We start from the raw sequence: 27,939 nt of genomic DNA, 5'->3' as shown, positions 1-27,939 counted from the left end.
TTAAAAAAAAAAAAAACATCCCCTTCTTTTTCCTAAGAATGAGACAAATATCGGGCACAATGTACCGTCAGATCCATATTCATAACCCGGCCATAATTTAGTACGGACAAACGGCGAACTTCGGATACGTACTCGCGTATCGGACTGCGTGTATAAAATACACGCGCGAAAATGTTATACGCGAAATACATTTTACCTTCGCGCCGTCGGGGAGCGAGTTGATTCATTGTGGCGATCAGTATTGTCGACTTAAACACACAACATTGTTGCGCACGTTTGTCACGCAAATGTTCGGAGCGCAGAATGACTTCGCTACCATTGTACTATTACGTTTCGGTGTGTGTAATAGTTCGTACACGCCGCGCCGCATTCGTTCACTTCAGCAACAGGCGAGCCTTCTTTTTTCTTTTTTTTTTTCTTTCTTTTTTCTTTCTTTTTTTATTTTCCTTCACTCGCCGCGTACGTTTCCCGTTGCATTAATCTCAGAAACCGCGTGTCTGCCGCGTCCCAGTACGTTTCACCCTCGAAAGACAAGCTTGCGTTCTATTTTTTTAATTTTATTTATTTTCTTTTTTTTTTTTAAGATATTTTTTTTTTTTTTTTAATAAGAACGGTGAAATAATGAAATGGTCCACTCCAAGTTAATTAGCTGGAACGATGCTCGCCCACGAATAAATTTTGCACATTTGCATACTATATTTAATTGTGCATTACTCGGCTCTGTTCGTATAAATATTAACGAGGCATTGCGTCCGTAAATTCCAAGAACAGAAAACGTACTAGCGATTAATTATTCCCCTTTGCATTGAAATCGCCCGTGTCCTCTGTCGTACGAAGCTGATGTGCGCTCGTAGAAGCGCGCGCTTGCTTTATAACGATGCCTAACTATTGTGGCGCGCGATCATTTTTTAAGTTGCGAACGAACTTAAATATATTGCGAATAGATTTAATCACGAGTGCATTAGAGGTAGAATTTATTGCTGGCGTTTTGCCGAAGCTGGCGTTTCCGCGAAACATGCATAGCGAATGAAGAGGCGCATTAGTAAGCGGGCAAAACGAATACGGAGGTATGCGGTGCATCGCGCATTGCAAAACACAGCCGCTGACAAATAAATTACTTTAAGATTTCAATACCAATTCATAAATATTCCCATGGTGCTAAAGAGCGCGAGCGTAATTTTATTTCCTCGTATTATAATTCACAAATTTCTTTTTCTTTTAATATTTCGTGAATTTATATTGATAATTTTATTTTCATTTTCAATATCAAACAAAAATATTATATTATTTGTGGTTGAAACGCCGGGAACTTTATTACAAGCTTACTCTCTATTATGTTGTATTAATTAAAGTTTAAATTGTTTTTCGAAAAATTAAATTTAAGAAGCGAATTTCAAGTTATTATTTAATTTGAAATTTTCTCTTAAAGTCGAAATTTTGAATTGCTCGTTGAATAAATTTTCACACCCTTGTTTACGTTCTTAAAACGTTATTTGTCGGCGTTTAAATTTCTTATCTTTTTAAATAATGTCGCGATTAAAGTGCTAATTGAGCTTTTAGTTGAGGAAACGCGAAATACACTCGTCAATTCTTATTCTACTGAATGTTCCATATAAAAGTGAGTAATCGTTATTCCGCGATGGACTTGATGTAATGACGTGGCACATTATAAATTAGATGGCTATAATGCAAATTACAGTAGACGGTTTTCCATGAATGAGTGCGCGCACGTTGAACCTTAATTTACCACCGAGAGGGGGTGCATTATGGCGATTGCATTTAACGGGAGGGTATGTGGGCTCTCATAATATTTTTCCTACATAACTATCGTTTATTCATTCCCTTTTATTATTACAAAACTTGGCGCTGAGCTATACATAATGTAGAATATTACTAAAATTATTCTACTCATCCCTGCCTTTTTCTCTCGCTCCTTTTTCTTTTTCACTGTTTTTTTTTTTCCTATTACATTTCAAAATAATTCAGCTGCATTGCATCAGTTTAATTCTTAATGATTATCACATTATTTATACGTTAACTGTGTGGAGGGTACATATGCAGAAGTTAAACGAAAAGAAAAAAATAGTTTCTCCTCGTTTTATTTAAAATAGTAGAAGAAACTACGCGCGCGTTATTTTTTAAGAGACTAATTACGAACTACGAAAAAAAAATCATGCGACTCACCAATCTGCATGAGCTTCAGCGGAGTTGTAAAATTCTGCCGGTGACTGTAACATAAAAAAGAAAACATTAATATAGACGTGCCAGTTAATTAATAAAGTTAATAAAAAAAAAAAATTTTTTTTTTTTTAATTAAAGATTTTATTTAAAATATTTATACTTACTTAAAAGTTGCTCCGCCGATGCAAGATGCCCGTCCCGGGCCTGCTCCTCCTCTCAGATGGGACGTGACGAGTCATCCTTCCGCGCACAAGTCACTCGCGAACACCCCGACCGTGATTTTACAATCGCGAAAATTATTGATCACTCCCGCGCGTCCAGCATTCGCGTTTAGAAAAAAGTTAAAAAATTACGCCCGACTTTGCGAAACTCCCGGAACGACCGACGAACCGTCTGCGGTTCGTATAATTAATAATATCGACGGTGACGACACTTTCGTTGGCGGCAGTGCGTCGATCTGTAACAAAAAAAAAAAATATATTTAATTTAATAAAAGGCAACAATAGAATTAATTAATCAGCTGATTCACGTGAAACGCACAAATTTTTTATAAAGACGATACGAGGTTGAAAAAAATTTTTTATACATAAATTGTTCCAAAGGAAAATTTTTATTCCGTACTTGTTAGCCGGAAATTTTATCAGTTTCGGATAGAATGCCATAGTTTATTCGTTTCCGTGAGTCACTTGATTCGTGGGGCTTTTGCTTTTTATCACGAAAAAACAAACGGGAGAAGACGGCCTTATCACGCCACTCGCAAGCCACGCTACTTGTTCTCACAAGAATGAAAAACAGTTTTAAAGTTTGTCTTTAGCTATTGAAAAGACGCGTGGCGGAACAGTTTTCGACAATTTTCCTTTTTTTAATCGTGCATTCCGCTGTTGCGCTTTTAAAATCGTAGTCTTCGAAAGGAAACTGGATCCCTCTTTTCGCGAGCGAGCAACTTTTGGCGTAACGAGTCGCGATGGAAAATAATTTTCCCATTTTCAAGCTCACGTCTGAATACGAGCAATGGAAATCGCGTTATAAATGTTTTCCCCGCGAATATTAAGGCCGGGCGATTCGCTCTTTAATACTTAATGTCAACTCAGTACTAATTTTCCTCATCGCGCCGTGAACGCGCTGCGTTTCGTTATTAATTATTACGATTTAAAAATTCGTTTTATTTATTCCATTATGCAGTTACCCTCATAATCATAAATACCGTTACATAATTTAATTGTATTCCAATATTGTGTTTTACTAATTTTCAATTTTAATTATATTACGGAGAAATTACGTAAACAATTCGCACGTGCTAGATATTCATAATTAACGAAATTTTTTGCTCTGTTAGAGAGCACTGTAATAATCTCTCGTTAAATTAGTATTATTTACTTTATTACGTCGACTTTCTTCTAACATTTTTGCAGGCTCGATAATTTATGCTGACAACAAAAAGAAAGAAAGGAATTTTTTTTTTAATGATCCATTTCATTGCTCTTTAGAGTCAAGTTGAATTAAATATGCATGCCCCTGACACATCGTGAAAAGATTGTTTATTTGCCACAACCTTGCCGGAGTTAATAACGAAAACACATCTATCTCGGGGGAGCGAAAAAAGTCATATCTTATCTGTTACGCTTAGCATTTGGTATGTATTAAAAAAATAGTGAGTCTATCTTCTTTAATGATTTACTCCGGAAATGTAATTATCTCTTAATTAAATTATTCACGCGTCCATAAGAAAATTAAGACGACCTACTTGGTTCTTTTTTTTTTATTTTTTTTTTTTTTTTTTTTAGGAGAAGGCTATTCAGTAATATAATTAGTTCACGAAAGACTTTTTTTTTAACACTCAAGAGTGAAAAGCTATTTAAAAAAAATCGTAATAAAGAGAATAATATATTTTATTTAAATTCACAAAGTTTAGCGTATTATCTCTTTAGGTGAAGGTTCCAGTAGTAATTGCGCGACTGCAATTTTAATAATTAATTGTTCAGCGGTATTTTACGGTTTCGTCATAAAAATTGATGAAATATCTTGTTCGGCATTGTAATCGAACTGTGGACAGAGATAAGCTTTGTACCTCGCTAGGTTTTCCCCTCGGTGGGACTTAGCACGTATTGCTTCGGGCTCTTCAATTATTCACGATACAGGATTCATAACAGTGAGTGAGTAAAGTATCTAGATGCAATATATCTACTGTACTATAGAGAGTCGTACTGTTTCGTATACATTAAATCGTTGATCCGTATTAAAGATCAAAGTGCTACATTAAACATTAATTAATCCCGATATAAATACGTGTAAATTAAATAAAAAAAAAAAATAAAAAAAAGAAAGCTTTGTCAGTTAACTTTTCCAGCTATCTGTATTTTAATTTTAGAAAAAAAAAATAATAAATAAATAAATAAAAGAACAATCGAATTACATAATTCGCACGCGAACACGTGGAGTGCTATAGAATCACTCGAAAGTTTTAGATTCTCGTTGTCGGTTCACTTCTGCAATTCTACTATTGTACGTTACCATTGAGAAATTGTTGTACAGCATTCGATTGTCGCGAAACAGCGGTATTAATTTTCAACAGTCTCGTGCCGATTTATCGCTGGCTTCGTTCCGAGCGCGTAGCGCGTCTTCATCAATAAAACGAGCCGTCGCGACTGGCGTGTTAGTGAGACGAAAGCCGCATTAGTCGGTCGCATCTGTCAATAATTATTATCACGGGTGCGCAGTGCGTGCCGCATTTCGCAGACGGCCGCTGCATGCACGTTATCTGAGAAAACACGAGGCGAATGATATCAACGACCCGTAGATATGACGCGACGGCGAGAGAGAAAGAAAGAGAGATCGAAATGAGCAAAAGAACCGCTGAAACGTTGAAGAGAGAGGAAAAAAAGAGAGAGAGAAATGTGCCGAAAAGAAAGAGGAGTTTTACGAGACGATACGAAACATTTTCGGGTACACAATCATTCGCGGTTACCGCGACATGCGTTTCGTTCACGAACGATAGTAATTAACGTCACGATAATTTATCGTGAAAGAGCAGCAAATCACCGTCGAGCTACCGAAATACCGTATAATAGTCTTCGTGAGGTAATTTTCGGAATAAGCGTTACGGCATTTGTTTTATGATAATATTTAAACGTCCATCGTTTTCGGGTTGTGGACGATTGAGGGGTTGAGCTAGGTTACGATCGAGGACGAATAAAATTCTTTTTTTATTTTCTTTCTTTTTCTTTTAATTAGCCAATCAAATTTTCGTTCGAAAAACTTTCAGTCTTGCCGAACGATCGTATTACTTTTCCGAAGAGTTACAACGAGCTCTAAATTGATCCTGTCGATAAGAGAAAGAGGTTGCAGTCACGCGAGCGAGCACTCCGGAATACCTTCTCGATTGGTTTGATATATTTTAATAATGACGAGTCTTCTGTTTAACTTTCACTCGAATCGCGTTGCATTTTGCCGTTTCGAAAGCGCCGTTATATTATAACACACCGTTGATTCCGCACAATGACGGTTATTATTCTAATGAGAATAATAGGATGCATACATAATATCGGAAAAGTTCATCTTAGAACGACGGGCAATAATAATTTTATATGAACGTGATGGGAAGTCGAAAACGCGCGCGGATCTTTAATATTACAATATATACTTTATGTAATCCTGGGAAACATTATATATATTTTTTCTTTTTTGGCGTATAAAAAATATATTTTTAACTTAAATATAATTTTCAAGCAAGTTATCCGTGTATATTTACCGATTTACAGATTACGGCTATTTGCGGATGTTGCGGAATGCGACTCTGCAAGTTCATAAATTTGCTGCAAATTCCGAATTGAAATGCAAGATAACGATAGCTTCTTAGCGCTTTTAGTCATCCCGTAATTCTCTTTAATTCCGACAGTTTTGCGCTGATTTGTATGAGCGATAATTGCGATAGCGGTAATAAACGTACTTACACGGGGCAGCCTTGACGTAAGACGCGTCTTCGCGCTTATAAACGTGAATACTCTCGTTTACCAAAGCTATCATTAAAAGCATTTCACCGTCTGTATGCGTGTATTTGCATAAATACCAATTACGTAATTAATACTAATAACGGTAAAGACGCGCAAGTGAACGTATACAAAACGGACGTGCAATTTGCGTGACAGTTGCGATAATGATAAGATCTCGAACGTGGTGATTCGGGAACCACCGAGCGAAAAGCAAAATAAAAGCGAAATTTAAAAGCTGTACTTTTGCCTCCAAAGTTTTACTTTTTTTAAATATTTTATATTTTTTTTTTTTTTTTTTTTTTTTGCCGGTTCTAAGACACGCGCTGATTAATAACAGAGAGAGGATTGCGATAATCTTGAAATAAATAGATCGTGCAAAATCATTTTTCTTTTCCGCTCCGGGGAATATGGTAAAGCTTGGGTTAATCGATGTCGTCAACGACCATTAGTCGCGAGTCCACGTCACAAAGCGATCTGGCCGGATTCCAGAAGCGTTTCTGGCGGAGAGGCGCCGGTTTTATTGTCTCTCGATGCCTTTGCCCACGCTTGATTCACACGCGACGCTTAATCGGCGTGCCTTGTGGCCGCCACCGCCGCCACCGTGCTATTCGCAATCGAGCTCAGCTTTGCAGGTTTATAATTTTTTTTTTTTTTCTTCTTCAGATTTCTTTTCTCCGTCGGGATTTTTTTTAGACGAACGAGATCAACGAAAAATAATAATTCGCAGTAAAATTTATAGATCAAAGTCATAGAGGGTGAACGCAATTTAATTTTTATGTTAATTATTATGATAGCAGATTCTTTTATCGTTTCGAACGAGATCTCGATTCAGCACGCGCGTGATCTTAGATGCTTAATTTCTTACTTCGATAATTGTGCCAAGACGAAGCGATGAAGTATCAGCGCTGCCTTTCAGCTAAATCAGTTTCGTTGATTCCTAGTTGCACACACGCGACGTTAACCAGATCTGCGCCTCCACGCTTAGATAAACGTGGAACGGCGGCGTCGATAATTTCTATCCCGGAGCGTCGGTCAATTACGAATTATGCACGCGTGCGAAACCATCGCGGAAGCCTCGGCTATCGTGCGGCCGGATCGCGCGGAAAGAACGGCCCGGCAGGGGATTCTAGAATCCAGTAACTGGCGGGTATACGCGAGCGAAATTGACGTGGTTTAAAGATATAATGCAAACGCGCCCGATCCCGCCGCTATTATCGAACGGAGCCTCGGTCATTGCATGCGATCAGCCGGCCGCAAAATGTATGGCGTCGAGCTTTTACGCCTCGCGCTTTTATAAAAAATAAAAAAAGAAATATATATTTTTTTTTAGCCCGTCAGCCGCACGTAATCGTCACTCGCGAGGTCGGTCGGGTTTACGATAAATATTGTGTAACGCACCGGTCCCTCTTGCATTTTCGCCCATCCGCGGAATGGTAGGTAATGAAACGTGTAATGAGAGCGTAATACGCGAGCAAGAATTCGCGGGTTGAACCCACTAATTCACGGGGGCATTATTAAATGTGCGTCATACTCCTGATATTTTCGATATTCAATAATTTCTATACGCTCGCGCGTAATCTGTTTAATAAAACTGCATTCGCTTGAAATCGAGGTATCGAATATTTGGAGAGTGCCGAATCGCTGGCCGAAAGATTAATCATATAAATATCGTGCGCTTTGTTTATACGCCACCCTCGCCGGGTGCTCTGTGATATTTAATAAGACTGAATACAGCCCGCGGCAAAAGTGAAAAGCGATGCGCGTTCAACTCGAAAAATGCTGATCGTTAACTTTTTTTTTTCTTTTTCTTTTTTTACCTGATTATTACTTTCGGCTCATTTTTTAAATACACGCGGAAAGTGGACAATAAATTCTACGTGGAAGTGACGCTTAATGATATTAACGTCGGTTCGTTAAAGCCGTTAACACGTTATAAAATAAACGAAGTAAAATCAGGCTAATTTAAATTTATATGAATTATAAATTTTCATCTCGGTCAAAACTTTGTACCCGGTGGTTCGCGCGTTCTCGTTAATTATTTTTTCTTTTTTTTCTTTTTTTATAGTAACAACCGATAAAACACTGATAACTTAATAATAATAATAACTTTATTATTGATTAATAAGATCCTCGTCGGCAATACTCCCTTGTCTTTTGTGTAAAAAAAAACAAAAATGTGCGCATTTGGGAAGTCCAATTACTCAAGATGGGAGATAAGAGAGATTACCGCTAATTATTAAAGCCCGTGATCAGAAGCTCGCCTCGTTAAGATCTGATAAAAACTCGATAGTCCAACAAAGTGGTCTCACGTAGGGCACAAAATTTACACGTTCACTTGGCAAATATAATTATCCCGGAAAATAAAAATGTTTCCAGGCGCCGGCCGTACTTCAATTTTTGATTAATGGACGCATGTTGTCGTGAATTTCCATCAAGATTTTTTTTTTTTTTTTTTTTTTTAAAGGCGCATTAAACCCGCTTCTTGCGCCGATCCCTATTATGAACGTTATCATGTGTGCTGCGCGGCTCATGAATTTTAATCGGCGTTATATCTGAAAAGCGCGTTTCGATGAACTCGCCTTGCTTCGCTTCATCTACGAGCGACTCGCTCGAACCGTAATACACTTCGCTGTAAGATAGTGTATCCGCTTGAAAGTCAAAACCGGGTTTACCGCAAGATAAAGAGCTGTTGCATCATATATACGGTGTCTCCTGTCTAATAGGACAAGCGATAATAGAGTCGAATGTTTGTCGTCACTACTGATAGCGCGTTACATTTGTGTGAACATTTCCCTTTTTTTTTATTTTTTATTTTTTTTTTTTTTTGTATTATTTTATTTTTATGATTATTAGAATTTTAATTTGAACTCGCAGTAGTCACATATGCATATATAAATTTAGTCTTCAACATTAATTAATTAAAACTAGTATTTACTTTATATTAGCTTCATATATTATGGACGTGGATTATTTATATTGGATACTTATACTGAATCAAAATATTACTAATGCCATTATATGGCTTCTCCAATTAATTCGTAGACGAGCTTTTTTTAAAGGAAACTTTTTATCATTCTTTCCATGCTTTCGTTACTTTCCTTCTTAACCATCTTAACAAGTACTTTTACTTTTACTTATTTGAATTAATAGTTAATTTATGCGATATAATTTATTTTGCGCTGCTTTAAAATTCGAGGAGGAAACCTGTTCAAAACGTTTGTTAGATTATACTTTTTTTTTTTTTATCGCGTTAAAGCGCTTTTTTCCTTTAGATTCTCTTCAGAATCCTCGAGCTCGTAGATGCAGTTTTCCAACACGTTTAAAAGCCATCCAATTTGTGAGCAACGCGATTTCGCGGCCGGTTTCTTCGAGGTCGCGAGTGCGCTTTAAGGCCATAAGTCGCCGTGGCCAGCGGCTAGCGGCAGGTCAATAAGCCTCACTCTTAGCCAGATAAAACGCCCCTTTCTCTCGCTCTCGCGTGTTCCGTTCTCGAGTGTGCGAAACGGTGCCGTGCGATATTAACCCTAACTATTGCTAATACTAGACAATCCTTTTCCGCGCTAAATTACATTTATAAGAAATATTCCGCGCCTAATGCCAATCGGATTCTGTTTCTTTTCTTTCTATTTTATTTCCCTTTTTTAAGTTCAACGTGTAGAAATTTGTAACCGAGTGCCGAGCGAAAGCTGTAACTCGCGTAAATAGCGACCGGATGATTGGCCCGTCGGGAGAAACCTATTGCGCGAAACGAACTTTATCGACGCGGAACGAGGAGAGCGTGGTAACGTCTCCTGGATCTCCTCCTGGCGGTCCAGGCTCCTCTCCTCCTCTCGGCCACCCGCAGCCTCCCGTCCGGCTTCGTCCTCGTTCGCCCTCCTTTACCCTTCGCGCCCTTCGATGTTCCGACGTGTTTGTGTCACCCACACGAGGACGGACTCCTCGCAGGCACGATTCGAGCCGTCTCAGTCAGAGCTGAAGCCTGCAAGCAGGTGCGCTGGATGCATTCTGTGCATTCCACTGGGCTCTCGTCCTCATCCAGCATCACACGACTGCTCCACCCCTCCTTTCGCGCGTGTGTCCTTCCGTCGCTTTTTTTTTTTTTTTTTTTTGTCCTTTCTTTCTTTCTCTCTTTCCTTCTCTCCCTTTTCTCCACGTTCTCTCCGCATTCTCCGCGTATGTCTCGCCCTGTCTCGTTCCCTATCTTTTTTCTCTATTTTTCCTCTCTTATTTCGGAGCGCGTTGCAATCGGGCTTTTTCCATGAAGACCTATGGTTTCCTCTCCGAGGAATCACCGGCGATCGTTCGCCCCGATGCCGTTGATGATCGCAATCTCGCGAGCGCAACGCGACGCCGAGCGATTTCTCGAATCACGATGTCACATGCTTCTTACGCTCACATGCGCTCGATAACGCGTGCTCGTGACGCGCGTTATTCAATTTTAAAAGATGCTAGATAACAGTGAATTTTCTACACGGGCGTCGCCTGGAGAATGAATAAGCATGATATTGGCCATACTTGCAATATCTGGAAATTTATCGATCCCGGTATTACGATTTAATGTGAACTGATAATTGAAATTGATACGCGCGCGCGTTATCTATCGAATATCTTTATTAAACACGCTGCTTGAAGTAATGTGACGATAAATACGAGTTCGTACGAGATAAGCGAGATCTGAAAGATCTCGAGTAAACTATTATGATATCGTAACACGATATTATGACATGCTTCAATATAGTTGAAGGCACTTTTGAAAAAAGGTAACAAGTTGAATCTTTCGTCGATATTCCTCTTTTTTTTTTTTTTTTCTTTTTGCGAAAAAGAAATTTCGCCTTTCCGCAACGTGTCACGTTTAAAAATATAATTCTCGTTCTGCAGACTAAAAAAAAAAAAAAAGAAGAAAAGAAGAATGCGACTAAACTAGTTTTCGGAAAGAAACTTTTATTTATGGGACGTAATACGTGCACATTTGACGACGTTTAACCCACAAAAGACTATCCGAAGCGTTCTACGAAATCGAGACTCCCAAAATACATTTCGTATGCAAACGACTCAACAATAGGAAATTAGTATTTTCCACCTGTTCGCGACAGATCCCGAAAGTAACTCGTTCCATGCCAGTCACGCGCGTTTCAGTAACAATTAACCGAGTGTCGAGGGCCGGGTCTGAAGGCAAGGACATTTGCATGTATAGAAGCGTACAGGAATTACTCGCTCGGGGCGCCGTATTTGTCCCGACCGCTGGTTAGGTCGTCCGCAAATTCATCGCCGTGCGTTTCTAGAGCAAACGTGAAGTAGCAGCCCGGGGCTCTGCCCGTGCGGTGGCCAAACATGGCTTAGACGGGTTTTGTCGCTACGAGCGACGGTGGGATGACGGCCCACCGTCGCGGATTCTCGCGACGTCCACGGTAAACCCGGGTTAAGCTGTTCCGTGACTCTCGGCGGGATTAAATTGAAACGATCTTATTGATACGCGCGAGTTTTCCAATAAAATCGCTCTTGATTTCGCAATTTATGTAAAACTGCCGCGGCCGAACGTCCCCCGAAAGTGTAAATTCCGCGCGAGACTATTTTTCCGCGCTTTTTCTTTTTTTTTTTTTTTTCTTTCGTATGCATGAAAGGTTGAAAACTAACGTGCGATTTTACGGCTAAAATTGCAGCACCGAGTAAATATCTTATATTTTCGCGTGTATTAAGACGCTTCAATTTTATTTTTTTTTTTTTACTTAATATATCTTTTTATTTCCGCAAAGATTTCCGCGGTAACTTTGTCGATGTTCTCCCGAACCTTGCACCTCGGCGTGAACGCGACTTTTTTTTTTTTTTGCATCGGTGAGCTTCGCGATCGATTGAAGGCGCTCGTTAGCGTTGAGATTCTAGTTATTGTACGTCCAATTTCGCCTCCTTTTCCGGAGGAGGCGGCCTGCCGTAGAAGGTGGAACAGAATTCGCGGTAGGTCTTTGCTCTTCGAAGCCTATCACGTCGCGGCCTTATCTAGCGCGACTGGCGCGTCGCGCTCGAGCCTTGCATATACCGCGTCGTACATCGTCGCGTAGTTATGGTCGACGACAGTAATTGCTCTCAGGAACTGGGAGGCAGTTTGAGTTCTACGTATCGCGCAGGGGCAAGAGTAAACTCGGCAAACTCGCTCGTTCCGCGAGTAAATGAGTTTGAGCGACGCGCCGTGCGTCCGATGCGTGCGTTTCCACAACGCATTCCCGAATGCATTCCCCGTCGTGGGAGCCGCGCGTCGTGAGATACACACACATTTCGCACCGAGCCGCTAATGGAAAACCGATAAGCCGCACGCCTGCCTACGTGTCGGCTGATTAATTCCATATTTTTCGCGATTAGATTTTAATCGCTCGCGCAACATCCACCTTGACATACGAATGCTGCTCTGCGAATTAACGCGACGTAAAATGCAATCATTAACGCATATCGGAGATACATCGCGCGAGCTTGTGAAATGATACTGCTATCAATTATTAAAATTGCTCTGTTACTTGTACTTTACGTTTTTCTTTTTTATTTTATTTTATTTTATTTTTTTTTTCTTTAAAATTTACGCCACTTGCAATTCAATGCACATCACATTGCTCTTTTCGTGGAAAGCAAATAAGTTTCGCGGTCTACGCGCCTGGAAACGCGTTATTAAACCGTGCGTTTTAGTTAAAACTATCTCGCAATCGCGCGGATAAACAATTCGGCCGTGGCTCGTAGGAAAATATTGCGGTCGTTCGCTTTACCGGATTACGGCTCCGCTCTGCGGCTATATAATTGTCACTCTTGCCCTGCCCCGCATGAATTTTAATATCGCCTCCACCGCTTTTTCTTTCTGCAATACGATATGTCCCAATTTGTGACGTTTCTTCATTTCGTTGCGAAACGCGAAACTACCGGGCACGAATTTATGACGCGTCGTCACGGCACTATGACGAGTCGTAGGGTATACAATAGAAAGTTTTCAGCGCCACGTGCTCACTTACAAGGAGAGGGATGACGGGCGAAGGGAGGGACGAGGAGGGGGGGGGCGCTATCACGACGGATACATGCATGTGCAATAAACGTAGCACACGTGCATAATGCGCGTGATATACGTGTGTAACACACGCGATAAATACACGTATTACGTGATGTATGAGCGCATAACGGACACAGTGTGCGTATGTAATATACGCGATAAATAATATCCTCGGCGCGGGACGGGGAGGGGGGGGGGAAGAAGGAGGAGGTTAGAGAGAGCGAAGGGGGCACGTACATAACGTTCGCGTATAATATATGCGTGAATATGCGCGCGCGATAGGCTCACGGTACCTGCATATGCACCGAGTCGTCGCAGTCCTAAGAATAGAGCCCTTCGATTTTCTTCAGCTATTCTAGCGTCTACCCCTGGCATGGCCGTATTACGCGGGGTGTCTCTTGAGCGTGCACGAAGGAGCGAGGTTACGCCGGTGGCTTCGTGACGACGGGACGTTAGACGTAAGCAATTTACGTCATAAATTGAGAGAAACAGTTTCGAAGTTTCTGAAGCTATCAAAGTCGCCGGTGTGTTTAGTTCCGCGTCGTCTAACGCGATCCAATTGTTTCGCTGAAACGTTAACGGCGCTTTTTGCGCCACCGCGGACGAATCGCAATGGAAATTTCCCTATGCGTTTTCTTCCCGGGCTTATATCAACGATTAAAAGGAAAAACTGCTCGATGGGGAAACGCGATAAAAGTCTAAAATAACAAGACGAGGGAGCGACGATGGGACGGTCGGTACGGGTAGACGATGAACGATGGACGAGATAGGTATTCTCTCTACTTAGACTCAAGGACGGCTCTGAAGAATCCTCAAGGCCTTCATTGTGGAAAAAACAATGAAGAATGAGATACTCCCGAATTGAAAGTTATTAAATATTAAAGGTACCGTTCCGAAGGATGCGTCGGCGTTTGTTTATAAATTAGTTTAAACACCGATATCTCACAATTTTCCCTTCTCGCGCAAATAAAGGGGCCGTAAGAAAATTAATTATTGAAAAGTGAAAACAAATTACGTCGCTGCTCATCGATTTTCTTTCGAATGCAAAACGCTTCGTATCACCGTGAATTTTAATATTTAAACATTTATTTTGTACAGAGCCATTTCCTATCCCGACGTAATTGCGCCTCACAATGTAATTACGCTTCCGATAACATCTTAATGTAATTTATAATCCAGCCGACGGGAGAGCCCGCTCTTCTATCGTCGTCGTCTTCGCGTTGCAAAATGCATTCCCTATTTTGAAACAAATTTAACTCCCAGGTATATACATAGATAGGGAAAGGAATATTTGCGTGTTTAATCCATAGATAACGATCGAAATAAGGACGCGGCTGCGGATTTCTCTCCCTTGTGTACGTTTAACTGCAGCTATTAATAACGCTTAATCTCTCTCGGAAGAAAGGAGACCGATCCCGTTTCCCAAGAGATCCTATTATCTGTCCCGCCGTCTCCGATTCGCATAATTCGGTTTAGGCCTATATTAGATCCGACATTTATCCGACTACGCGACGCTCGTAAAAACGCGCCCATTGCTGGGCGACCGCGGAATTTACGAGCATACTGGCCCTTTCCTCTCTTCTCTCTCTCTCTCTCTCTATTTTTTTTTTTTTTTTTGTATCTTTTTCTTGCTTCTTCTTGTTCCCTCTCGTCTTCAGCTTGCGAAAATTGCTCAGAGATACAAAGGGGGAAGTAATGATCGCAACATGCAATTACGCGACCTCCTTTGGTGTCATTCACTACACGTCGGTTTCTCGGTGTGTAATGATCATCTTTTTATGAGATATAATATGCGTCATTACGCGTGTTTTTCGTAAGATATTTTTTTTCGAGTTATTTCAACATTTTTCTCGTGGATTTTATTAAAATTTAATTTACATATATTTTTGCATTTCGATTAAATTTACGTTTCTATATCTGAACGGAAAAGGTCAGACGTACAATTTCGCAGTTTCGTCTATTTTACGCAATATTTTCTAAATTAGGAAGAAACGGAATATTAATGACTCGAATGCTGAAACGTGCCCGCAGTTACGCCGGCGAGTAAACTGGTGGTAGCCGATAAGAACGTTTCACCTCAAGAACGTCGGAACTAGCAGACGTCTCGAAAACGCGACGGTCCACCTGAGCGCACGTTTGGGAACAAGTACGATCGACAATGATCCTCGCCACTTGTTGCAATGGAAAATTAGTTTTCCCTATCTCTAAACTGTCGGAAAACTCGATGAAGAGGGATTTTGCAGGAATTCCCTTCGTTCGGAGAGCTTTCCACGCACGCTGGAAAAGTACCTTAAATTCAACAAAGTGCCTATTGTGTTCGTAGCTATTCTTTTTACTGCGAGAGACGATAAATCTTTATTCCATCGGAGGAAAAAAAAAAAAAAAAGAATTTACGCGTTGAAGAAACGATTATACGATCGTTTGCTTTTCGTTAAAAAAAGAAAAAAAAAATTATTTAAGTTTTTACGCGCCTGCGAATTTTGTGCGAAACGTAAAGAATTGGCGCGCGAGTCGTTCGGGATGATCGCTTAGGGTTATTGCTTAGATAGCACGGCCGCTCGCATAACACGGTCGCCGCGCTTAATCGTGGTCATTGAGACATTGTTTGCGGATAGCTACTATCGTCACGCCCGATGGTCTCGCCTCTCGCGTCCGCTCGTGCCCACGGCCATTTTGCATTCGATAACGATACACACCTAGAGCAGGCTCGAAGCGGACCTAAATTTACGGAGCGCGTGCGATAACGGCGGACGTTTTTATGGCCCGCATGTACGTAAAAAAATAAGAGAGAAAGAAAGAAAGAAAGACAGAAAAAAAAAAGAAAAATTATGCCGCTAAACCGCCGCGGCGGGAAAAAGCCGGGGACCCGACGGCGTCGCGATTCACGCTCGCCGTTCCGCTCAGCTTCTTGCACGCGGCATCACTCGGCTCGCGAGACCATCGTAACATTTCACAGTCCGAGGATTTTCATCGCCACTTTAACGCCGGTTAAGTGGCGCTTCGCGCTAAGCTTCCGTCGTCAAACGCGAGACAAAAGCGGAGGTGTTCGGCGGATAACGTACGTCATACGACGGCGACTGCGGAGCGACGTGTTTACAAGTAGCTTCGTAATTAGATAAGGATCAGGACTACGTGTTCCGAAATACTCCGCTCCTTTCGAGATGGGGGTGGCCCGAGCGCGAGCGGGAGTCAACTTAAGATCCGGCGAGTCGATGGGGGACGACCGAGTGCGGTTCGAGTTATTGATCATCGCTGCATCCGATGCACCCCTGCCTGGCTGCAGGTGAGCCCGACTAGCCGCGCATCCTGCATTACCGCGCCGCGTCGTCGCGACATCGCGGGACCTCCGATTTTTCCACCGACATGCGGAATTCTTCGCGATCTTTACGATCGGCTTTACGACCCGCGCTTTCTCGTTATTTCGCTGCTCCTGGCAGTTTTTATTTTGCCTTTTGTTCCCCCCCTCGGCCGTTTTTATCTGTCCCGGAAATGGAAGAGACGAGCTTCCTCCCTCCCCCTCCCCCATCCTCCCCCTTCTTTACGCAAGAACCCCATTGAACGAGGTGTGAAATCTTCCACGTTTTGCATACGGCATTTCGTGACGAATGTAGGGTAAAATGCAAATCCCGCGTCCCGTGCGCGGGATAAAGCGCTCTATATTTAAATTACAATCGCGATGTAACGTGCATTATATGTATATATATAAATAAGGATGTAAATAGGAACGTAGCGAGTCGCTTCGAAAGGGAAGGAACTTTGAGAATCGCTTGATTATTAAAATCGACTCAATTAATGTCCAGCCTCACTGATATATGCAACGAGCCCTTGCGCATTTTCACATTCACGATGACACTCGATGTCACGTGAAAGAGTGCTTTAACTAACGTCCCGGCCCTTACCCGTCGCGAGCGTCCAGTCGATTTGCTTGCATTTTGACGCGTGTACGACAGGGCTGTGTGCGAAATGAAAAATGCAAGAGCTGTGTGTGGGACGTGACGATAAACGTCCGCCATGTGTGCAGTAAGCTGCGTTTCCCTGCTATTTACCAGCGGCACGATTTCCGGTTTCTGTAAAATTAATGCGGACACCGTGGTGCGGGCGCACGTGCATTTGCGCAGGAATCAGATCAGTTTAACATTTTCTATTTCTAAAGGAAATTAATTTGCTCCGCCTCTTTGCGTAATTAAAATATAAATTTTTAAAAAAATCGGGAGACAGAACAGCGCCGTTTTGGGCTTAATAATTAATACGCTTCCGTAATTTCGACAAATTCGACAGTTTATATTTTCTAGTTACGTAGTTTACTCGACGAATCCAACATCTCGATTTATTACTGTTCCTTTGACGGCGTACGAAATAATAATGTAATTATATCTTTCTGCAGGCGGAGATATTATTATTTTTAAATTACTAAATGTTACAAACCGGAACTGTATTATCAGATTACTTACGGAAGTTTACGGTTATTCGGTAATAACTTCGTCAAAGCTTGCGGACGCTTCTTTTACGTCGCTGATTCAATGTTCTCTCCCTGCTAAATTCGGCATCAGCCCGTTACAAATTTACGCTCCCTTCCGCGGGCTGTAATTTAAATAGCACGCTCGGACGTAAAATTAACAGCCCCGAAACTTTAATCGATGCAATCGTACGTATGTACGCGCGTGACGGGAACGGCTCTCCATTCGACTCAATTACCCAACAATAGCGGCCGGCAGTTCGTTCGCTTTGCGCCGCATTTACTCCATTTTAACGTCACGGCGACAGTGCTCGCGCGCGACAATGTTGCGTCTGAATTTTCTACGTGCCTTTCGGTGCACGTGACATTCCGTTGGAAATGAACGGCATTCGCCGGAGCGCGCCCGGCGCGTGGCTTTCGGACTCGCGCGAAATTCGCCGGGCGTATTGATCGAGCTCGCGATGGACACGCCGTGCACATTCCGCCGATTGCGCGGCCGTCATCGATCCATTGTCTTTCTCCCCCCTGAACACTCCGAACCTGCCCGCCTTTTCGCTTTCCCTTTGCTCCGATGCCGCCGGAACGACTCAAGGCGGGTTAATGAAGGTACGATAATTGAAATTTCTCATCCCGCGGGACGATAAGCAGCGCGTCGCACGCGCTTCTCTTCCCCGCATCGATTTTTTTTTTTTTTTTTTTGACATTGGTTACGAGATATCGCACCGAGATGTTCGCATTCGCGCTAAGGGAATCTTATTTCGTACCTCGGATGCGTACCGATGGCCCGCGGATTTTGTTGTAATTAACGCTTATTAAAATTTTGCAAATTATAAGCTGCCACACTGAAGTTTATTTATTATAGTAATCTCGATTATTGAGGGAAAAGCTAAATAGACCAGGTTTCGAAAAAGCATTCAATTATAACAATGTCAAATCTTTTTTCTTTTTTTTCCCCTTTTTTTTGTACATGACACTTTGATATTTGATACAAATATTAAGTTAATCAAATGTTTTGCACATTCAATTTAATTTTTTATTATTTTCCATAACCATCATTCTTTTGTTTACTAAAAGCAATTTTATCTCTAAAGATGTTATTTTTGCATTTTAATATTACTTCTGTACGTTCGGAGAAAAAGCTCAATGCAGGAGGGGAAAAAAAAAAAAAAATTTTTTACGTAAATGTAGCTTTGTATCACTGACACGAAGTAGATATTTTGTACACACGTTGCTATCGAGTCTTCCGTGAAAATGGCACCGAGCAAACTGCATAAGTACATATTTATATGATTGCCGATATCGAGTTTGATAAAAATCAAACAAGAAAAGTGTATATCAGTGGTAGTGTATATCAATAGTGCTTTTCTCCGATATCTCTTTTTCCCGGCGCATTTTTCTCGAACAATAAAATAGAAGACAGATATCTGATAGAAATATCTATAATTGCTTATGAGAAATAACGTGGAAATTAATAGATTTATCTGACCGAATGAAAAAAGTAATGATAAAGCGATGAGAATTATAGCTCGTGCAGCGAGGAAAAATTCGTAATTAATTCATGAGAGAGCGGGACGCTTCCTAAACAAGCGGAATAACGGCGGGCGCGAATATTGAAGCTCAAATCGTGCGTAGGGAAACTGAATCTATGTACGTAGCGAAATGTGTTCGGTAAGTTGCAGATTAGTGGAGCAGATTAAATTGGCGTAAATTAGATCAGGCAAACGCGCTGAAATGTTTCTCTAATAAATATTCAACCGTATCAATGGTACGCGATAATCATGTACCTAATGATCCATTAAATTTTGGTAACACTGGCTCGAATCCGTTTCTAACTGAATAGAGATTTGATATTGTTAGACGGATTGTTCATTAGAATTAATTAGCGTAGCGCGAGCCACATGCAAAACATAGCGGCCAACGCGTTAATAACGCAGATCGTGTATCATAAATGTGTCATAGTTTTCGTGCGTAAAATTTTAAGCCACGTTACCGTTAGAACTTTTATCCGGCCGGCTTCAGCGGAATATGGTGGAGCTACGTGATCTTATTATGCGAAACGAAGGCGCCGCGAATGTGCCACATAACTTCTTCTAATTAATTTAATTTAATTAATATTCCTACTCGACGAGAAAAGACTGTGCGAGGGAAGAGAAATAAGGAACTCGAATATCGCAAACTGATAAAACTATAAAACAACCCGCGCGTATCTACGAATTGAATCGTACAGGCGAATCACAATCGGTCGTATAAAATCGAGCGAAAATGTGATTGATGAGTCTCGAAATTAACTCGAATGTTATCGCGGATCTCTATTTTGCAAACAATCCGGATATTTAATAAGAAGCAATTTCTTCGTTTTCTGAAACGTCCTTCGCTTCTCCGTAAATCGATGCAGAGGTGGATGAGAGATACGACGACGAAACGACAGCCCTGGGGAAAAATGTCACGGTAGCTAAATATATCGCGTGGCTTGGACAGGGACTCGGAACGAAAAGTGCGCTACGCTCGTTCGTTCGTTCGTTTCCGCCGAGAACAGAAATTGTATACTCCTGCGTTTCGTTTTCCATTCTAAACAAAACCGTTTTGTTTTTTTCTTTTTTTTTCTTTTTTTTCCCCCCCGATTGTAAATTGAAACTAACGGACATCTAAGATACGGGTTTTCCTTTTCGATAACAAGGATCTTTTACGCTCGGTGCACCGTGATAAGTTAATCAAAATTCACGAAATATTGCCAAGGGATTACCGGATGGGAAAACGACCTAAATTCGCCCGTCGTTTTCACGGACATTTTCAATCTCTTTCGTTATAGCTTTCAGGCAAGATTGAAACAATCGGCTAGGGATCAAATTATCAATATCACGATGGAAACGGAGCTTATTGCTGCTCCCACGTAGGCGAGGCGGCTCGTAGGCTGCCTCGGCAAGTTTCCGTTTGATATGGCTAATTACTCGCCTCCCCATCCTCGAATGCTAACGAGTTATCTTTAGCACTTTTGTTTCGCCCGTAAACTTTATTGCTACGCGCCAGTCCACGTGTAATATTAACGAGAGTCGCCGGCGTGAAACTCAAGTACGCCCTACATTTATGCAGTAGATACCTCGACGTTTGTTGTTACAATATTTCCACGGAGTTTCGAGCGCGATAAAACCGTAAAGATTTATTCGTAAATTCAATCTGAAAATTTGTCAGATGCAAAAGGTAGGACCGTCCGTTTCGTCGCTGCGTCATAAGTTCCCTGGAAATCTTTAGCGAAACCGTTCCCGCCCTTTTCAGAATCCGTCAGCTTCTCGTCTTATTTTTTTATTTTTATTTTTTATTTTAAACCGAAATAAATAACGCGGGAAATATAACGCAATTTGTCCGCGACGGTTATAGCGTTATCTATTTGACATTCCGATACGCGGTGCGTTCTTTGCCTGGCTTTACGAGATCATAGCCATCTCGTCGCGTTTCGCCTTCGTCTTCTTTCACTTATCGTCTGGCAAGAACGGCCTTCTTTTTCTCGTCCCTTGTATTTCTCTGACGCACAAAGGAATCTGATTTTCCATTGTAAGCGTCACGACTTCTCTGTCAGAACGAGAGTCACTATAGGCTTTCCTTCGCCATGCGCTCGACCCCGTCAATTATTTCTAACTCTCTTCACCGCGGTCTTCGGCGCGACCAAGGAGGCTTTTGATTTTTTTTTTTTTTACCAAACGTGCAACTAGCGCGGAGATAAGGAATTTTCCGTCATCGCGCTTGTACGCCGCGCTGTAAGGCGTCGCATTGTATGTACGTTTTACAATATCGTTTTTTTTTTCCCCCTCAAAACGTATAACGATGCGAACTGGGGACTTGATAACAAACATGCTTTCCCTCGCGACATCAAATCAGCTCTTTAATAGCAAAAATTTCAAAGATTTTAACTGCAAAGTTGACGTCAAATTTTTTTTTCTCCCCCTCTTTTTTTTAATTGACTACGTCGTTAAAGAACTTCTCGAACGTCGCGCGGTTTCGATGAAAATTCAAGATTCTCTAAAATTGAGATTGAAATTGGCGCAGAAAAAATTCTCTGGATAAAATATCGATAGCGGCGGAGATTTTTTTAAATAATTTTTTTTTCTTTCTCGTTGGGAAGTAAATTCAGCCTTTTAAATTTACACGGTATTTCTCCATGAATTTTAATGACGAACGCGGTGTTACGTCGTTAACTTGTTTGCTCCATTTGTTTAATGTAATCGATTTGAATTTTAACTTGGCAACTAAACGTATCGCGACGTGTCAATTGACTTTCGAGTGGTTTGTCTCTTACGACATTTTACAAGCTTAATTGTTTCGTTACTCGTTCTGTGATTGTTATAGGCCGACGCAAAGGCTGATTAAACGTTTTGCTCGGTACGAAGGTCGGCAATAATTACCACTTCTCAATGCAGATCGTAATCAATCCTTTATAATGCGGTGTATATACGACGCAGTTTCGAGAGCACCTCTTTCACGCTACGATCGATTAGCTTTAGCATCGTTTGTCGTGCGTCGTTGATAATCGCCTTTGTGAGCAATTTATTGCGACTCGAACTTACCTCTCAACCCTATTAAATCACTTTCGCACACGTCAAGAGATTTTCACGGATGCCTCGGATTGTTATCGTAGCTTCTTTTAATTATTGATTCCCTGGCGAACGTAAAAGGTTCTTACTCGCGGAATATCTGATGAGAGCTATTTTTACCAGGTCGTTGTATTTAATATGCTGATTTTTATCAATGAGTTTCTGAGGATAACGGTGCGCTAAGGAATATTTTACTTCAATCATGTTTACGTAATTCTCGTAACAAAAAAAAAAAGAGCCACTTTTGATAATCTTATTTTGATTGCTGGAAAGTTTGAAGATATAAGAAATTGAAAGTTAAAAATGTACTCTACAATTTTTTTTTTTTTTTTATAGCGTGTGTGTGTGTGTTTTTTTTTACCTGTAATCGCACTCTTCTGAGTAAAATTTTCCTTTAAACGATTTGAAGAGCGCATGTGTCTATAACAGCTGATAAATTTTGTATAGCGTATATTTACCGTATAATTACCGTATATTTTTAAAACATATCTTGAAAAATTTACTTAAGCTAAAACGTGTACCTTTATCTAAAAAACGATATGATAATTATATTATTTTACGCAATAATTTTTATCGCCATCGTTCCGTGAATTGTTCAACTTCATGGCTAACTAAATAAGCTTACAAAATAATTTTTATGTAATTGGCTCGCGTCGCGTTCACGTTCGTTTTCAACGCGTGATATCTGCGGAATAAAATGAAATATTACGGTATAAGAGATGGAAGTGTGCGAGGCCCATAAATTTCAAGGTGAAGATTTCCACGATGCACCTTCGGGTTAGCCGATATATCTTGCCGCTACCGAACTCGCCCGCTACCGTGCAAATACATATATTTTTCGGACGGAATACACGAACGGATGAGCGAATCGCGCGCGTCCTTGCGTGATTTTTCCTCTCGACCTTTACGGCGCTGTGGAAAACGTCGCCAATTTATCACCGTCATCTCGGCCGTCTCCTTCGGCGAAAACGATGTCATCGTTAGTGTCATCGATGTCGCGAGCGTGTCGATATTCACGTGCGAACAGTCACAGCTGTTCCCCGCGTCGGGAGACACACGGGTTCTCCCCCCGTTTTCCTTACCCTCGTAATATACAGCAGCGGGCAAGTCGATCCATCTCGCGGCGGTGTCAGTCTCTTTCACGATTTGCGAATTCGTGAAAATATTTTAGGATACTCCCGTCGAACGAACGTTCGACGAGTCGCGGGTAGAGGATCGCACAGATTTACAAATCGCCGCGCGTCGATCTTCGATATATTTAAGAGTTTAACGCAAGCAGAATTATTTAAGAGAATAATTTATCCTAAGTATATAAGGCGAACGGTTTATTTTTATCCCCGACCTCGCTGAAAGTTTTACACATGCAGAAGTGGCTGAATTATTTTGCAAATGTAATCGTACTTTAGGTGATAAAATTCATTTCTCTCGCGAGACGTTACGGCGTGGTTAAATTTGAGAAACTATCGGGACTTCTGACATTAATAATTTTCAATTATCTAGCGACTCTTTTCTTTTTTTTTATTATCTAATGGGATATTATATTGAATTATCAGCGAAGACTTCAGAGAAAGAGAGGAGAGGTCTTATTAACTTGCGCTTAAAGATTCCGTTTGATAGTTGTTCGAGGCGGCGCATTTAATATTCCATTTCTTTCCAATCGTTCCGCGATAACAAAAGAAGACATAAATAATTTGCCGCTGTAAATTTATTCTTCATTTTACCGTTGGGGTTGAATGCTTCATTAAAGTTTTGCGAGTGTCGCGCGACACTCAGTAAGATTCAGTATCGTAAAGAGAGTTTTGTCTTCGGTCGATTTCGAAGCTTCTTCCTTCGAAGAAGTGCCATCCACAAAAGCGTAAATATTCGATGCTTTATCTCTCTCTCTTTTTCTCTCTCTCTTTCTCTCGCTCTCTCTCTCTCTTTCTCTTTTCTCCCGCGCACCGTTTTGCTTTCAAGTTCTCCTGCTCCTGTCATTTTCTTTTCAACTATCTCGGTCACCCTCGTCACTCAGAGGAATTGGAGTTCTCAGTCGGTACTCGACCGTACTTACAGAAGCTGACAGACCCTTTCGTTTAAAACTAAACGTCCTACTAAGAGGTCCCTACGTTTCGCTCCGACGTCTTGGGTCAAGTGTCGATTTCCGATAGTTGCGCGATAGACTAAGGAACATCCATATAACTTATAGCTCAATTGGACTCGCCACTATCGACTCATTAAGTAATAAGTAAACGTTGGTGCGGAGAAGACGGAAATAACGTTGAAAGGCACTCATCAACATTTAGCTCAACTTTTACGGACGGGACGTGAATATAAAGCGTTGAATGTTGGTTGCGAGTAATGAACAATTTCAAATGCATCGGGCAGTGTAGCAATAATATCCGCATTTTGCATTAAAAAGAAGAAAAAAGAAACAAAAAAAAGAGAAAAAAAAAAATTTAGACTAAAACTAGCTTATTTGAAAATTCTATAACATTTCTAAAGCAATTATAGCGATGTAGAAGCAACTTGCGAAAAGTTCAAAATTGATTTTTGTCGCGTACTAAAAAAAAAAGAAAAAAAAAGAAAGGAAAAAAAAGAAGAAAAAAAAAATAAAAAAGTCAAACCGGTGTAAAGTGGAGCAGCGGGAGAAAATGAGGATGAAGTTAGTGGATGTTACGAGAAAGAGACGTCCAAGACGTCCTTGGGGCCTCCCCAGTTGTCAAGGCGAGCGGAAAGCGAGCGTAATTGTCATTGGAGTGAGAGTCGACCATCTGAGGCGTACGAGCGAATGCGCGATGATTCATTTATGAGCGGCGCATGAATTAAACGATCGTACGGGTGGCAAGTCATTCATTTGCCGAATGCGGCGGTCGGCGAAGGAAAAAGAAAGAAAGAAAACGCGTCGTCGCGCGTTTATCGCGCGCTTGCAGCGGGAGCCGCGTTAACGCTTTCGTCGGCGGCTTGGCCCGAAAATCGCGGCGCCGAGTAAACAGAGTCTCAGACTAATACCCTTTAAATACGGTATGAAACATGCGAGCGTTTCGGGGTTTGCGGCGCAGAATATAGTACGCTCTTTGCCGCGCGGAGATGTAACGGAGATAATAATTCAATGCCTCGGCGCGGAGATTCTATCCTCGCCTGTGAATTAGAGGAAGCTTTCCCCGATGCAGAGCGCGCCCGGGGTTACACCGCGGCGAAATCACCGAGGATTCACCGCGCGTACGCGAAAGCCGCGCCGGGATTCATATTACAACATGCGGGAAATAATAATAATTTGCCGGAGAGCGCTCATTCAATCCTGGGATCTCTCCTGTTTTCTCTGTTTTGGCGCGTCCGTATCGGGATATTCCGCGGGCGAGGAGCGCGAGAGAAGCGCAAATGCAGAATCTACGTGCGCAGGTGAAGAGATACAGGGACGGTACCCCGGGAATTCTCGACGACCTCTCTCTATTCTCGTACGAATCCTCGATTCCACGCGCCGCCGTGGGTCTTACGAGCGTACTGTCCGACGAGGACCTTTCGAGGAGGGCAGAAGGCGCTCTCGAAAACTTGGCGGGCAACGCCGCTCGTCGTTCGATCGGAATTGAATCTCAACAAGCATTTGAATAAGTATTGGAGAGAGAAAGAGGGGGAGAAGCTCCTCTGTCATAGAGATAACTTTACCGCCGGCTCGTATATCTCCTCGAGTTTTCCTCGTATCTGCCCGCTGGATCGATCGGCGTTTGCATTTGAGCCATTCATTCTCCCGCGCGATTCCTAAGAGATATTGCTCGCGATAAGTAGCAAATGATTAATAATTATGCCGCCATCGATCATTCCTAAGAGCTTACCCGCCCGCGCTGATCTGAATATATTAAACTGCGAATGTACTTCGGACTTTTTCAGCGTTCGATTAACCCTACCGACTTTTTTTTTTTTCCCCCCTCCCTTCCGTCCCCCTTTCGTTCCGAAATTCCTCTCCAGGTTTTTAGCCGACAGTGTTCCAGATACTTTGCCCGATAGATGTGGAATTGGTGCGGAAATAATCTTGACGGCTTAAAAAACTAAGGCTGATGTTTGATAGTTAATAACTTTGCCCCGTGCATTACAAAGAAACGTTTGAGCACCGAAGGGCCTCGAGGCAGCCGAGAGAGATATAAATTTTCAGTAGAAAAGTATTTACGTGCACGTGCCGAGCGTACCAAAGTATAATGAATGATTTTAGGAGATAATGACTTCTCGGTGACAAAAGTCGATGAAAAGTAAAATGAATTTGTTGCGTGAAAGTAATGGAGAAACGGATGGCCGGACGACGAAACGATAATGACGAAAAACTCGCGGTGCTCGAGTCGAAGGAAGCGAGTTCCTTATCAGAGGGGCTATGCACGTGTGTGTGTATGCGTGTGTGTTTGCGTAGTATTCCTGTCGTACTCGATCCATAGTACTCGCAACGGTTCTTAATATCCTTCCGCGGGTGCGATATGCAAACGTAACCCACATTCGGCAGTACGTAAATATTTATCGTCCCGGATCCTACATAGCTCGGAAACTTAATGAACTGCCGTGCTAATCTAGTCTCTGTATAATGAGAAACCGTTCCGCAGTCATTGTTCTGTTGTGAAAGTTGTTGGTTCGACGTATTAACGTCGTAACTCTGATAGGGAAACGACGGGATTACTATTAAACTGCCATAAGCGAGCGAAAATGTAACGGATATATTGTTGCAATAAACGCGTGCATCTCGATGGACTGTAACGAGATAGTTTTTCATTATTCGCAATAAAGGAACTTTGAAATCTTTATATCGTAAAAAGTAGTTTTATTATTTATTTATTTATTTATTTTTTTTTTACGCAAAAGTAAGAAATTAGTAATTAAACGAATAATCCAGTTTTTTACGCAATATGCGGTGGCAAGGGATAATATCAAGTTTTGAGAAAACTATACTTAATTGCTATCAATTTTATCGACGACGTATAGTTGCAGAATGAGAAAATGGCATTGATAGCCCGTGGCGTTCTTAATCGGTAGCTTTACGAGCTCGTAAAATATGGCGGTATGGAAGTTCTATTGCGGACGCTAAACAGCGAGGTATCGCCGACATTCACTGGTCATATTGGTCTTCTTGTCCGTTGTTATGTCATTGGACAGAGCTTGACAAAGTTAGCCGCGAGACTGTTCTCTCTAGAAGCTTAGGTCAAGCTTGAAATTGCATTCTGCGCTCACGGATGCATAGCGAAAAATAATAAAGGAAAAAAAAAAAAAGTAGAAAAGCGTAATATCGGAGAAAATAAAATACAAAATAATTATATAAAAAAAAAAAAAAATAATAATAAATTTCTAGGACTAGATGTCATCGCGAGGAAATCAAGAAGCGTCGATGCCGAGATGTTTAATGGCGATAAAGAATAGCGGAAAATCAACTGTCGAATACCGACTTGGCACGCTGCCAATCTAGCCGAGGAACGAAAATTCTACCGTGGGTGGTCCTCTTAATTAACTTGTTTCGCTGCGCGGCTGAATGCGTGCGGAAGATTACGTGACGACGTTCGACAAATCTCTGCGCATTTACTCCTCTTACGCACCGTCGAGTCTGTCGTTTAATTCTCGTTTCCTCGCTTCAAATCGACCGCGAACTGGCACCGAGTAAAGAGCTCTTTGTCATTGAGTAATACGCCCGGAAAAAGGAAGATTAATTTATTGTCCCGGCCAATTCGCCCGTGTCCCCTCGCATTGTTTTGAGAT

General features: G+C 41.5%; 1 protein-coding gene and 1 long non-coding RNA gene across 2 annotated transcripts in view; one reads left to right on the top strand and one right to left on the bottom strand.

Annotated features, from left to right (window-relative positions):
• The window catches only part of Pde9 (phosphodiesterase 9), a 123,016-nt gene that overhangs the window by 1,635 nt on the left and 93,442 nt on the right, over nt 1–27,939 (top strand). The gene's annotated exons all lie outside the window — the stretch shown is intronic.
• Nucleotides 1,046–27,939, bottom strand: part of LOC139110674 (uncharacterized) — a 32,024-nt gene continuing 5,130 nt past the window's right edge. The window contains exon 3 of the long non-coding RNA XR_011547029.1: nt 1,046–2,638. This is a non-coding gene — a long non-coding RNA (uncharacterized lncRNA). The remainder of the gene's footprint in view (nt 2,639–27,939) is intronic.

The sequence above is a fragment of the Cardiocondyla obscurior genome, linkage group LG21 (genome assembly GCF_019399895.1).
Source record: "Cardiocondyla obscurior isolate alpha-2009 linkage group LG21, Cobs3.1, whole genome shotgun sequence".
Lineage (NCBI taxonomy): Eukaryota > Metazoa > Arthropoda > Insecta > Hymenoptera > Formicidae > Cardiocondyla > Cardiocondyla obscurior.
This window is presented reverse-complemented; position numbering and strand designations above follow the sequence as displayed.